This window comes from Chrysochloris asiatica, unplaced genomic scaffold, assembly GCF_000296735.1.
Source record: "Chrysochloris asiatica unplaced genomic scaffold, ChrAsi1.0 scaffold00055, whole genome shotgun sequence".
NCBI lineage: Eukaryota > Metazoa > Chordata > Mammalia > Afrosoricida > Chrysochloridae > Chrysochloris > Chrysochloris asiatica.
The window spans coordinates 2,721,503-2,734,673 of NW_006408573.1; positions in this window are offsets into that span (position 1 = coordinate 2,721,503).

Consider the following 13,171-nt stretch of genomic DNA (forward strand, 5'->3'; position numbering starts at 1 on the left):
TAAAAGGAAGAGGGTGAAATCTGGCGCGCTGATCTCTGCCTGCAGGCTCTCCCAGCTCACTCGCAGCTCCAGCAATTATTTCTGCTCTGGCTTTCCCCTCCTTTTTTTTCCAGCAGTCTGTTTGAAATGAAGCAGAACCGGGCATGGCAGGCTTATCAGTGTCGTTAGCTGACAGGGCGCCCGGCACACCTGCTTTTACTTGCTGCCTTTTCAGGCACTAATGCCACAGAGAATGTTGCTGGGGTCCTTATAATGTGTAAAGATTCATTTATTTCACCTTTTGAACTTGCCTGACCCACTGGGCTTATGTTGGGGAGGGGACTGGGGGTGAGAGAGGGCTTTTTTTCCCTGGCACTTGAAGAAACTGGCAATTAGGGGTCTGGCCCTGGGGCTGTTGCTAGGATCAAGGCTTAAAAGAGAGGTGGGGGCTCAGCCAGGGAGGCGCTGAGAGTAGGGCTGGGTGTAAGCCACCCAAAGGCGAGTGGGGGATGGGTGGAGCAGAGGTCCTCTGGTTGCTGCCCCTGGCCCTTTTGATTTGAGACCTAGACACATTTACCTAGGGAGAGCCCACCCCACAGAGCATTACACATAATCAAATGAATGCAAGTTTCACTTCATTTAGGGTTATTCTACAGGGATAGACAGTAAGTAGACTCAACTGCTGACTGAAAGGTTGAAGGTTCGAGTCCACCCATAGGCACCTCGGAAGAAAGGCCTGGTGATCTCCTTTCCCAAAATCAGCCATTGAAAAGCCTGAGAGGCACAGTTCTACTCCCACACAAGGGTAGCCACGAGTCAACTTGAAGGCAACAGCGTTTGGTTTTAGGTGAGATATGTTTTGAAAAGATTTTTAAAACTCATTTTGCCTTTGAAATAATTTGGCTGTGAGTACTTTGTTTAATTTACAAGTGGCTGAGATTTCTTGGCAATTAAAATTCCCGGCTTAAAAATTTTTGCAAAGTGAGAAATAGCTACCCTTCAATTGTTTTCCAATATAATGGAATTTTTACGAGTGCTAAATTTAGCCATTAATGAAGTTGATATAATATTAAGTTTTTCAGACATGTAATTAAACACCTATTAATTTCAATCTTGTGGTTTCCTTTGCACATTTTGGAGCCTATACAAAATACATACATATATATGTATATGTATGTATTTTGTATAGGCTCCAAAATATACATATATTGGTGTGGCGCTGTGGGTTAATGCACTGGACTGCAAAGTCATTGAACCACACGGTAGGCGGTTCAAGCTCACCAGCTACCCCTCGGGAACCCTATACAAGGTTGCTATGAGTCAGAACCGACTTGTCGGCACTTAACAACAACAACATATATATTATTTCTATATGAGCTCCTGGGCTAATGCGCTGCACTGCAAAGTCGTTTGAACCACAAGATTCATGGTTCAAACTCACCAGCTGTTCCTTGGAAACCCTATACAGGGTCACTATGGGTCGGAACTGACTCAACGGCACCTAACAACAACAACATATATTAGCACTATGGGCTAATGCAATAGATTGCAAAGTTGTTTGAATTGCAAGGTCGGTGGTTTAAGCTCACCAGCTGCTCCTTGGAAACCCTATACAGGGTCGCTATGGATCGGAATTGACAGCACTTAACAACAACATATATATATATATATATATATATATATATTTGTTGTTACGTGCTGTGGAGTCTGTTCCAACTCATAGTCCAGCGCATTATGATACATACTTATATATATTGTTGTTGTTATGTGCAGTGGAGAAGGTTCCGACTCATACTTTCCGAGACTGTAAATTTTTATGCGATCAGAAAGCCTCATCTTTCTCCCACGGAACAGCTGGTAGTTTCGAACTGCTGATGTTGTAGTTAGTAGCCTGATTTTTTTGTAACCACTATGCTACCAGAGCTCCAGAGCTTATATATGTGTGTGTGCATGTGTATATATATGTATATAGTCTCAAGTATTTCGATACGCCCCCCTCTGAAAAGCTTATAGCTCTCAGGTGCCTAACCCCTCCCCCTATTTATTTATTTATTTGTTTTGCCTTTCTGTGGTGTAGATTTGACTCTTACATTTCCCCCCTTTCCCTTTAAGGTCTCAGTTACTAGAAAAAGTAGTTCTTGTTGGTGGACATCAAGCTCTTACTCGACTTTGTTTCTGTTTCTCATGATGTGTTTTTCATGATTATTACTGGAGAGCATGGGGCAGAGCCCTCAACCTCTGCCTGGAAATCAGGGACTTGCTTCATTGCTTGAGTTTTTAAAGACATAGCTGTATCAGGGATCTGTTGTTTATGCCTCACTCGCATCATCCCTTTTTCTGTTGATAGAATTCTGATTTTCCCTAGGGAGAATGACCTACACCCTTGTGTGTCTCCAGGGGTGGGCACATGACACAGGTTAACCAATTAGAGCATTCCATCAGTCTGGCCACAATGAGTGGTTCCAGGATTTCTATAACTGTTTGAGAATAGGAACCTTCTTTGTATGCCACCTTGCTGCTGTAGAGAGCTGCCGGCAGAACCACTACCTAGAAAGACTGCTTGAGAATGAAGTACTTGCAGAGGAAAACAGAAAGAAGAGTTTGAGTCTATGAAACTGTGTCTTAATACCATGAGAGCTCCTGGATCCAGCTATGCCTGAAACCATAATGCTAGACTTTCCCTAAAATAATCAGTTATGTGAACTGACAAATTCTTCTTTTGCTTAAGTCACTTTTACTTGGCTTGTTGTCAGTTGCAACCAAAAGAATCGTGACCATTACATATTCTGATATCACTAAGAGGCATGGCTAACAGGAGAAATTGTATTTTGGAACAGCTGCAGTCAACTGAAATTTGCGGTAAAGTAAATTTCCTTTACTGCAGCTGTTCCAAAATCTTTGTATCCATTATCTCACTTTGTCCTCACTGCAACCTCTATGGATTTCTTACCATCTGAAATTCGATTTATTTGAATCTTGACATTTTTTACATTAGTTAGAATCTCTACTAAAATGCAAATTCCAGTTCATGTTTAGGTAATCAGACTCCTTAGAAGATGTATTTAGAAGGAATTTGGGGAGGCTGGAGGATAGCAGTAGGTATCAAATAAGGAAAGATTTGCTATGTCACAATTATTTCAAGACTTCACCTTGTCAAAGGAAAACAGATCTATTTATTGTTGTTGTGAAGTGCCACCAAGTCGGTTCTAACTCAGAGTGACCCTGTATAGGGTTTCCAAGGAGCAGCTGGTGGGTTTGAACCACTGACCTTTTGGTTAGCAGCTTATTGTGAAATAAGAGGGTCCTGGATTATTTTGCTGGTTTTGTGCTTCTATATGACTGGTGTGATGCTATGGGATAAAGCACTAAACTGCAAGGTTGGTTTGAACCACAAAGTTGATGGTCCAAAGTCACCATCTGCTCCTTGGAAACCCTATACAGGGTCGCTATTAATTGGAACCCACTTGATGGCACTTAACAACAACATGACTTGTAGTGGTGGTTGTGTGTTGTGGAGTCTGTTCCAATTCATAGCAACCCTGTATAGGGTTTCCGAGGCTGTAAATCTTTACGGGAGCAGAAAGCCTCATCTTTTTCCTGAGGAACAGCTGGTAGATTCAAACTACTAACCTTGCAGTTAGCAGCACAACTCATAACCTATTACTCTACCAGGGTTCCTTTCTGCATGACTAAGTTATTTTATCTAGAAATCACCAACCCATTCTCTTCCATAATCCCCCTCTCCATCCCTGCTCCCCCCATGCTTTTTACAGCTCTCACTCATCACCAAAGCACAAGAATCTCAGAGATTTCAGGAGATGCTTCATTAACAGTGACTGATTTGGTTTCTTGGTTCCTCTATTGACAAACTCCAAAGGAACCCAATCAAGTCTTTGACCTTGTGGTGAGGACAGGTACCTGTGCCGCCATCTGGTCTGCTTCCCAGGCTATCCAAATGGTGATTGTTGTTACTGTTGTTAAGTGCCATTGTGTTGGTTCCGATTCATAGAGACCCTGTGTAGGGTTTCTAAGGAGCAGCTGGTGAGGTGAGCTGCCGACCTTGTGGTTCAAACCAACGTTATGGGCCAGTTTTGTTATCCCAAGCACCACACCAGGACTCAGGTGCTCAAAAAGTCTGAGCAGAAACAACAATTGCCTTTCTTTTAGTCTTCAGTAAGTCTATCAGTTCTGTGGGCCCTACAGCCTTTCAATCTCATTCCACCTCATTCTTGTAGAAGCCACATGGTGTTTCACACTCCATGGTTCTCGCCAGCCATCCGAAGTCCGCCATTTTCCTCCTTCCTACTAGTAACTGTTTTGCTGTCTCACTGCTGCTGAAGCGGCCGCACGCAGTACACCGTCTCTCTCACTTCTCCGCTGAGTCCCCACTCATTGTGCTTTCATTACAGAGCAGGTCTAAGTTTATGTTCTTCAGACTCTCCAGAGAGATTAGTGTATCCACTTTTCGTATTTCAGTCATTCGTTCTCTCACTTCTTCTTAGATCTTAGAACTCAGGCATGGATTCAGAATCCAGTCTTTTCAGTTGGTCTGGGCTGGGCAACCATCTGAACAGTAGACAGACCTCTCCCACACTGACCTGTTCTCAGCGTACCCCAGGTCTTCACTCTGGTTCTCTTTCCCAGAGGCTGAGGTCTTTCCCAGGAAACCCTCAGACCCAGAGCAGCTCACCCTTGGTGCTGAATGCTCTGCGAGAGCTACATAAACCCAGATTGAGGTCTCCAATGGAGGAAGTCAGTCTTCCTGGTCCTGTTCATTGTTGTTAAGTGCTGTTGGGTCCATTCTGACTCATAGCGAGCCTGGATAGGGTTTTTAAGGAGTGGCTGGTAGGCTTGAACCACCAACCTTGCGGTTAGCAGTCCAATGCTTATCCATCAGTGTCACACCAGTACTGGGGCCCTCTTGAAGTTCGAAAGACTCTTGTGTCAGAAAGACATGTCCCTCAAATATAAAATGAATCCTTTGCCGTTCTCCAACTTAGTAATTTCAGGGGTTCAGCATTCTTTGTTAAGGAGCCCTGATGGCATAGTGGGTTACACACTGGGCTGATAATCACAAGGTCAGCAGTTTGAGTCTCCTCAGGAGAAAGCTGTGGCTTTCTGCTCCTGTAAAGATGTATAGCCTATACAGATGGCTGTGAGTTGGAATTGGTTTGATGGCACACCGACAGATCTTTGTTGAGGACATGCCTTTCCAATGGTTCTGTTTTCTACACCAGGATTTGTGGTAAGATTTGTTTAATTATTAAATGCAGCAATTGCCAAGTAGAACTATGTACCAGTTGACTTCAATCTGGATCCCATCCCTTGTGGAATCTCATTCTTGTAGATACTATATAGTTCACAGTTTATAGGCTTGAATTCTGAATATTTGTTGGGGTGAAATGTCTTAACCTGCTGTTGTGGGCAGGGAGTGAATTCAGCCTCGTGTGGTCTAGGCATGTCTATGACTGCATTGTGAATTCATATGTGGCCAGTTCTTGTGAAATAACCTTGGCAAGGTAATGACCATCACTCATTTTATTTTATTACTTTTTAAAAGATTTTATTTCATCTGGCTTTGGCTAAAGGAAGGGACTGACTTGCATTTCCTGCTTATGTTTGATCTCCAAAAGTCCCTTGGTGGGGGGAATGATACTAGGTAAAAATCATCTAAATTAAAAAGGAAGTTTACTAAGAGACCTTGACAAATTCAGAAAAGAGAATATCTATGTTTGACAGTTTGGCCATCCTGATTTTTGACTTTTGTACCGATGATTAGTGAAGGAAGTCTGGAGAAGACCTGAAGAAGATTTATTGGTCATGGTGTTGTTGTAGCGAAGTTACATCAAGTCGGTTCCAACCCATAGCGACCCTGTGTAGGGTTTCCCAGGAGCAGCTGGTGACCTTGAACCACCCACCTTGCAGTTCAAATGACTTTACAGTCTGATGTGTTAGCCCACACGGCCATACCAAGACTCTATGTTGGTCATAGTGAGTGGTTTTTTATTTTGCAAATGAACTGATGGCTAAGATTTAGTGTCTTAGTAGATAATTAGAATAGAAAGTCAAATTAGTGATGGAATTTAAGGTTCTCTAAACCTAAAAGAAGCCTTCTTAGGCCTGTTTTAGTACCTAAATTTATGAGTCTGGAACTCAGCATGGCATTGTCAGGGAGTGGGGTTAATGGGAAGGGGACCACCCCTAGGAAAGTGCCTAGTCTAAGCAAAGAAAGACTTAGGAACAGATATTTGGTGCTAGGACAGAAGGTAGCATAGTGCACTGGAAAGCAATGTGGGTTTGAAACCCATCTCAGAACCTGTTAGTTCTAATTATAAAATAGATTGCTTTCTAAATGTCTGTTTATCCAGATGCATGGATAAACAAAATGTACAATAATACATACAATACAGTGGTAGTCTGTGATGAAGAAAAATGAAATCCTAGTACATGCTACAACATGGATGAGCCATGAACACATTGTGCTGAGTGAAGCAAGTCAGGAAGAAAAGGAAAAACAAAAAAGATTTGATCTCATGTATCTGAAATATGTAGAATAGGCAAATGTACAAAAAAACAAAGTTTACTACCAGAAATAGTTGTTGTTGTTGTTAAGTGCCATCTAGTTGGTTCTGACCCATAGCGACCCTGTATAGGGTTTCCAAGGAGCAGCTGGTGAGCTTGAACTGCCAACCTTGCAGTTCAGACGGCTTTGCAGTCTGGCGCATTAACCCACGGTGGAACGGGTAAAAGGGGGTCATTGCTTGTGGAGCACTAAATTTCTGTTAAAGGTGATAGAAAAGTGGAGAAAAAGAAAATGATGGCTGCCTACATGACTAGAGTAATTAATTTCACTGAATTATACATGAAAAAACCTTGAAATGGGCAACTGTTTTGTTTTATAGCTATATAGTAGTTATGTGCAGTATAGTTGGTTCCCACTCACAGCGATCCAAGGCTGTAAATCTTTCCAGGAGCAGAAAGCCTCATATTTCTCCTATGGAACTGCTGATAGTTTCAAAGTGCTGACCCTTAGGTTAACAGCCCAACTCACAACCACTACACTGCCAGACAGAGCTCTCTCTATATATAGTCCACAATAAAACAAATAATTTTTTAAAAACATAGAGAAAGAGAAAACTACACAATAATTTGCAAATTGTCGCTTACTTTGGCAAAGTTTTTTTTTTTTTTTTTTTTAACTTATCTAAAAATGAACAAGTTAAAATGAAATGGAAAAGCAGGTTATTCCTTTTACCGGTTATTACAAAAGAAAGAGTTATGTTTTACAGGAACAAAATACATATCCTATCCCACTCACTTGGGAAGAAATATTCTGAACACTTTCATGGTTATCATTCCAAATCCCCTTTTACATATGCAAACATACTTATGTGACAAAAGTAAGACTATGCATGGCATTTTGCAATGCCCTCTTTTCTCTTACATTATTGTTCACATTGTGAATTGAAGCCATTGTTTTAGTGGTTATAAAGTGTCCCATTGTATGGATATACCTTATTTGTCCTCTTTTATTTTGAATATATTATTCAAGTTTATTCACCAACCACTAAAGCCAGTAATGGTGAAATTGAAGAATTCTCTCACTTCTTCTGTGCAAAATGATAAAATACATAATGAAGATGCATTGATAATTACTGGTGATTGAAATGCAAAGGTTGGAAACAAAGAGGAAGGATCAGTAGTTGAAAAATGTGGCCTTAGTGATAGAAACAATGCTGGAGATTGCATGATAGAATTTTGCAAGACTAATGACTTCTACATTGTAAATACCTTTTTAAAACAACACATGGATCTCACCAGATGTAATACACAGAAATCAAATTGACTATATCTGTGGAAAGAGATGGTGGAAAAGCTCCATATCACCAGTCAAAACTAAGTCAGGGGCAGACTGTGGAACAGACCATAAATTGCTCATATGCAAGTTTAGGTTGATGCTGAAAAAAATGAAAACATGTCCATGAGAGCCAAAATATGGCCTTGAACATATCCCACCTGAATTTAAAGATCATCTCAAGAACCGATTTGATGCATTTGACACTAATGATCGAAAACCAGAAGAGTTGTGGGAAGACATCAAGAATATCATACAGGAAGAAAGTCAAAAGTCATTAAGAAAACAAAGAAGAAAGAAAAGACCAAAATAGATGTCAGAAGAAACTCTGAAACTTGCTTTCTAGCATAAAGATGCTAACACACATGGAAGAAATGAGGAGGTAAAAGAGCTGAACAGATCATTTCAAAGGTTAGCTCAAGAAGACAAAATATATAATATCCCATTTGCCATTTTAACAATTTGAAGTGTACAATTCAATGATGTTAATTTGATTGCCCGTGTTGTGCAACCATCACCACTGTCAATTTCCAAGAGCTTTTCATCACAGAAACAGAAACTTAGGTCCCTTAAGCCAAAGAGCCCCATCCCTTCATAACTATTAGTACACTTTTGTTTCTATGCATTTGTCTATTTCAGAAATTTCATGTAAGTGGGATTGTACAATATTTGTCTTTTTTTTTTTTTTTTTTTACAATATCTGTCTTTTTGCATTTAAGTTATTTCACTCAACATGATGTCTTCAAGCTTCAGCCATTTCATAGCATATATTAGAACACTGGACTTCTGATGTGGCATTGTAGGATCAGAACAGGGCTGAGAACCACAAGGTTGGCAGTTCAAACCTATCAGCTACTCCTCAAAAACCCTATACAGGGTGGCTATTAGCCAGAACCGACTCCATGGCACTTAGCAAAAACAAAAATGAGAACATTACTTATCTTTATGGATGAAAAATATTCTTTTGTATGTATATACCAAATGTCTGTTGATGGACACCCGGGTTGTTTCCATCTTTGTTCAATGCTGTTTAAGTATCTATTTTAGTTCTTGTCCTCCTGGCCTTAGTAATATACCTGGAAGTAGAATTGCTATTGCTGTTATTGATAGGTGCCGTTGAGTTGGTTCTGACTCATACTGACCCTGTCTGTATAGGGGTTCTGAGGAGTGGCTGGTGGGTTTGAACCACAGATCTTGTGGTTAGCAGTCCAGTGCTGATCCTACAGTGCCACATCAGGACGGGAATTGCTGGATCATATTTTGATTCTGGACTTCTTGTGTGGCACTGTGAATCAGCACTGGGCTGTGAACCACAAGATTGGCAGTTCAAACCCACCAACTGCTCCTCAGAAACCCTATATAGGGTCGCTATGAGTTGGAACCCACTCGATGGCACTTAACAACAACAACATTTTGATTTTACGTTTAACTTTTTGAGGAAGGTGATGTTTTGATTAATTCAAAACCTGAATATTTAATATATGAACTAATTATACTTGCAGTGACCCTCCACTTTGAACAGAAAAAGAAGAAAATATCTTGGCATACATAGTTGTAAACACATATCTGCCCCAATCATCTCTATCTGTCACTGATTTGTTCAAGTTCTAGGTGTTATGGGAAATAATGAGCATTTATTGGTCACTCACTTCTAAGGATGTAACACACATGATCTCATTTTATTCTAATAACATCTCAGGGAGGCATGTACTCTTAATAACTTCAGTTTACATTCCTATGAGAAAAGAGAAACCCAGAGAGGTTAAGAATTCTCTCAAAGTTCTTGAAAGCTAGTGTAAAGAAACATGTAGCTAGAGGGGTCTCCATCCATATTCAGGGACTGTTAGTAGGTCTTTGATTTGGAGTCCTGGTGTGGCACTGTGGGTTAATGCATCAGACTGCAAAGACATTTGAACTACAAGGTCGGCAGTTCAAACTCACAAACTGCTCCTTGGAAACCCTATACAGGGTCACTATGAGTCAGAATCGACTCGACAGAACTTCACAACAACAACAACAACAGGTCTTTGAGGGTGGTGGAAGGGAAAGAGTAGAGACAAGAAATGAGGTGTACCAAGGCTACATCCCCTTGGATCTTCAATATAGGACAATAGGGCAAACGACTGTCTTAATAAAGGATTGAATCAGTTTATTCCTTGTTCTATTCCAAAAATGATTTGAGAAAGGATAACAAGTAGAAATTTCTGTAGGAGAGGTAAGGAGATGGTAAGGCTAATGGTGGGGTGGGTCAGGATGGTGGTTCTCAGTGTTGCCAGTTATGATAATTTTGCTAGCCAACATTCACCCTCCTGACTAGTCCCCCCTTTCCCGACTGTATAGGGATGATTTGTGTAATGAATAGGATATTGTACAGATGATAATAGACAACTTCCTAGACTAGGGTAGATACAGCATTGTGGCTTCTACCACTCTCATTGGGTCATTTGCTCTGGCAGCAGCTGGCTGCCATATCTGAGATCATTCCGGCTACCCTTTGGGGTGGTCTGTGTGGTGGGAGTGAGATCTTCTGCCAACTATCGAATGAATAAATCACCTTGGAAATGGAGTTTCCAATCCCTCTCCACTCTTCAAATGATTGTAACTATGACTAACATGATGCCAACCTCATGAAAGAGCCTCAGACAAGAACCAGTCCCAATGCCAGCTCCTGAATTCTTGACCTAGAGAAGCTGTGTGCGATGTAACGCTCACTGGTTTTATTCAGCTACTGAATTTGGGGTATGAAAAATTTAGGGTTAGTTATTTATGCAATAGATATTCTATAGGTTGTTGTTGTTAAGAGGTGTTGAGTAAGTTCCGACTCATAGAAATCCAGTATAGAAATTCCAAGGAGTGGCCAGTGAGGTTGAACTGCCGATCTTGCACTTCAAACCAACCTTTCACTCCAGCGCTTGTCCTATATTGCAACACCATACTAAAATTATGAAAACGACTTATTCTCTGGTACATTTTGTTGTTGTTAAGTGCCATTAAGTTGGTTCCAATTCATAGAGACCCTGTATAGGGTTTCCAAGGAGCAGCTGGTAAGCTTGAACCAGTGACTTTGTGGTTCAAACCAACTTTGCATTCTAATGGATTAGCCCACAGCACCACACCGGGCCCACTAAGCCCACTGTAATGTTTCTTTCAGAATGGCAAAACAAGAGTCACAGAGTAGATGGGAGACACATGTTAACTTAGGTGATGGGGTAGGCAGTATACAACAAGAAGGAAGTTGGCAGAGTAAAGATAAAGGTAGCAGAAAACACGGGAAGAAATGCAAGGGTTAAAGTATATAGAGGTCACTACTATCAACTGATGGTACATGGAGGGGATTGCAATCATTGTAATGAAACAAAGTATATGATTTGATGAATGTAAATCCGATGGTCTGTTCTGTGAACCTTCATTCCATTTACAACAAAAAGTTAAAAGACAAACAACATAATCATTGGAGGATGAGCTTTAAGCTTAAGGAGTGTTTTATTTTAGCACAGAGTAAAGGAAGCTCACAAGATAGTCTTTACATACCTAGAATATACTCTCTTTACCTAAGACTGTCGCACAACTCAAAATGAAGAGAAGCAGCTTTAAACAAACATCCATTAAAAATCGGAACATCGAATGTACGAAGTATGAACCCAGGAAAATTGGAAATTGTGAAAAATGAAGTGGAATGTGTAAAAATTTATATTCTAGGCACTAGTGAGCTGAAATGCACTGGTATTGGTCATTTTGAATCTGACAATGACATGGTTTACTATGCCAGGAATGACACAGATTAAAGAGGAATGGTGTTGCATTTATCACAAAAAAGAATATTTCAAGATATGTCTTGAAGTACAACGCTATCTGTAATATGATCATATCCATATACCTACAAGGAAGACCAGTTACTACAACTATTATTCAAATCTATGCACTAAAGCCAATGATGATGAACCACTAAAGCCAATGATGATGAAATTGAAGCATTCTACCAAGTTCTTCAGTCTGAAATTGACCAAAAATGTAAGCAAGATGTGTGATACTTACTGTTGTTGATTGGAATACATAGGTTGGAAACAAAGAGGGAGAAGCAGTGGTTGGGAAATATAGCCTTGGTGATAGAAATGATGCTAGAGATCATGTGATAGACTATTGTAAGACCAACAACTTCTTCATTGCAAATACTTTTTTAAACAACATAAAAGATGGCCATAACATGGACCTCATTAGATGGAATATACAGAAATCAAATTGACTACATCTGTGAAAAAAGATGGTGGAAAAGCTCCATATCATCAGCGAAAACAAGGCTGGAACAGACCGTCAATTTCTCATATGCAATTTCAGGCTGAAGCTGAAGAAAACTAAAACAAATCCACCAGAGCCAAAATATTACCTTTAACATATCCCACCGGAATTTAGAGATTATCTGGAGAACAGATTTAAAGCTTTAGACACTAATGACCAAAGACCAAAAATGTTGTGGGATGACATCAAGAACATCATACAGGAAGAAAGCAAAAAGTCATTAAGAAGACAAGAAAGAAGGAAGAGACCAGAACGAATATCAGAAGAGACTCTGAGACTTGCTCTCCAGTGTAGAGATGCTAAAGCAAATGGAAGAAATGAGGATGTAAAAGAGCTGAATAGAAAATTTAAAAGGTCAGCTCAAGAAGACAAAGTCAAATATTGTAACAAAATGTGCAAAGACTTAGAGTTAGAAAACCAAAAGGGAAGAACATGCTCAGCTTTTCTCAAGCTAAGGGAACTAAAGGAAAAAATTCAAGATTCACCAGCAATATTGAAAGATTCTATATGCAAAATATTGAATGATGCCAAAAGTATCAAGAGAAGATGGAAGGAATACACAATCACTGTGTCAAAAAGAAATGGGTGATGTTCAACCATTTCAAGAGGTAGCATATGATTAAGAGCCAATGATACTGAGGGAAGAAGTACAAGGGGCATTGAAGGTATTGGCAAAGAACAAGGCTCCAGGAATTGATGGAATACAAATGGAAATCTTTCAACAAACTGATGAGGCACTGGAGGCACTCACTCATCTATGCTAAAAAATTTGGAAGACAGCTAATTGAAAGAGATCTAGATTCGTACCCAATCCAAAGCCAGGTGACCCAATGGAATGTGGAAATCATTGGGCAATATTCATATCTCATGCAAGTAAAATTTTGCTAAGAATGATTCAAAAACTGCTGCAACTGTATATTGACAGAGAATTTCCAGAGGTTCAAGCTGGATTCAGACAAGTACGTGGAATGAGGGACATGATAACTGACAGTCAAAGATGTGTCTTGGCTGGAAGCAGAGAATACCAAAAAGATGTTTACC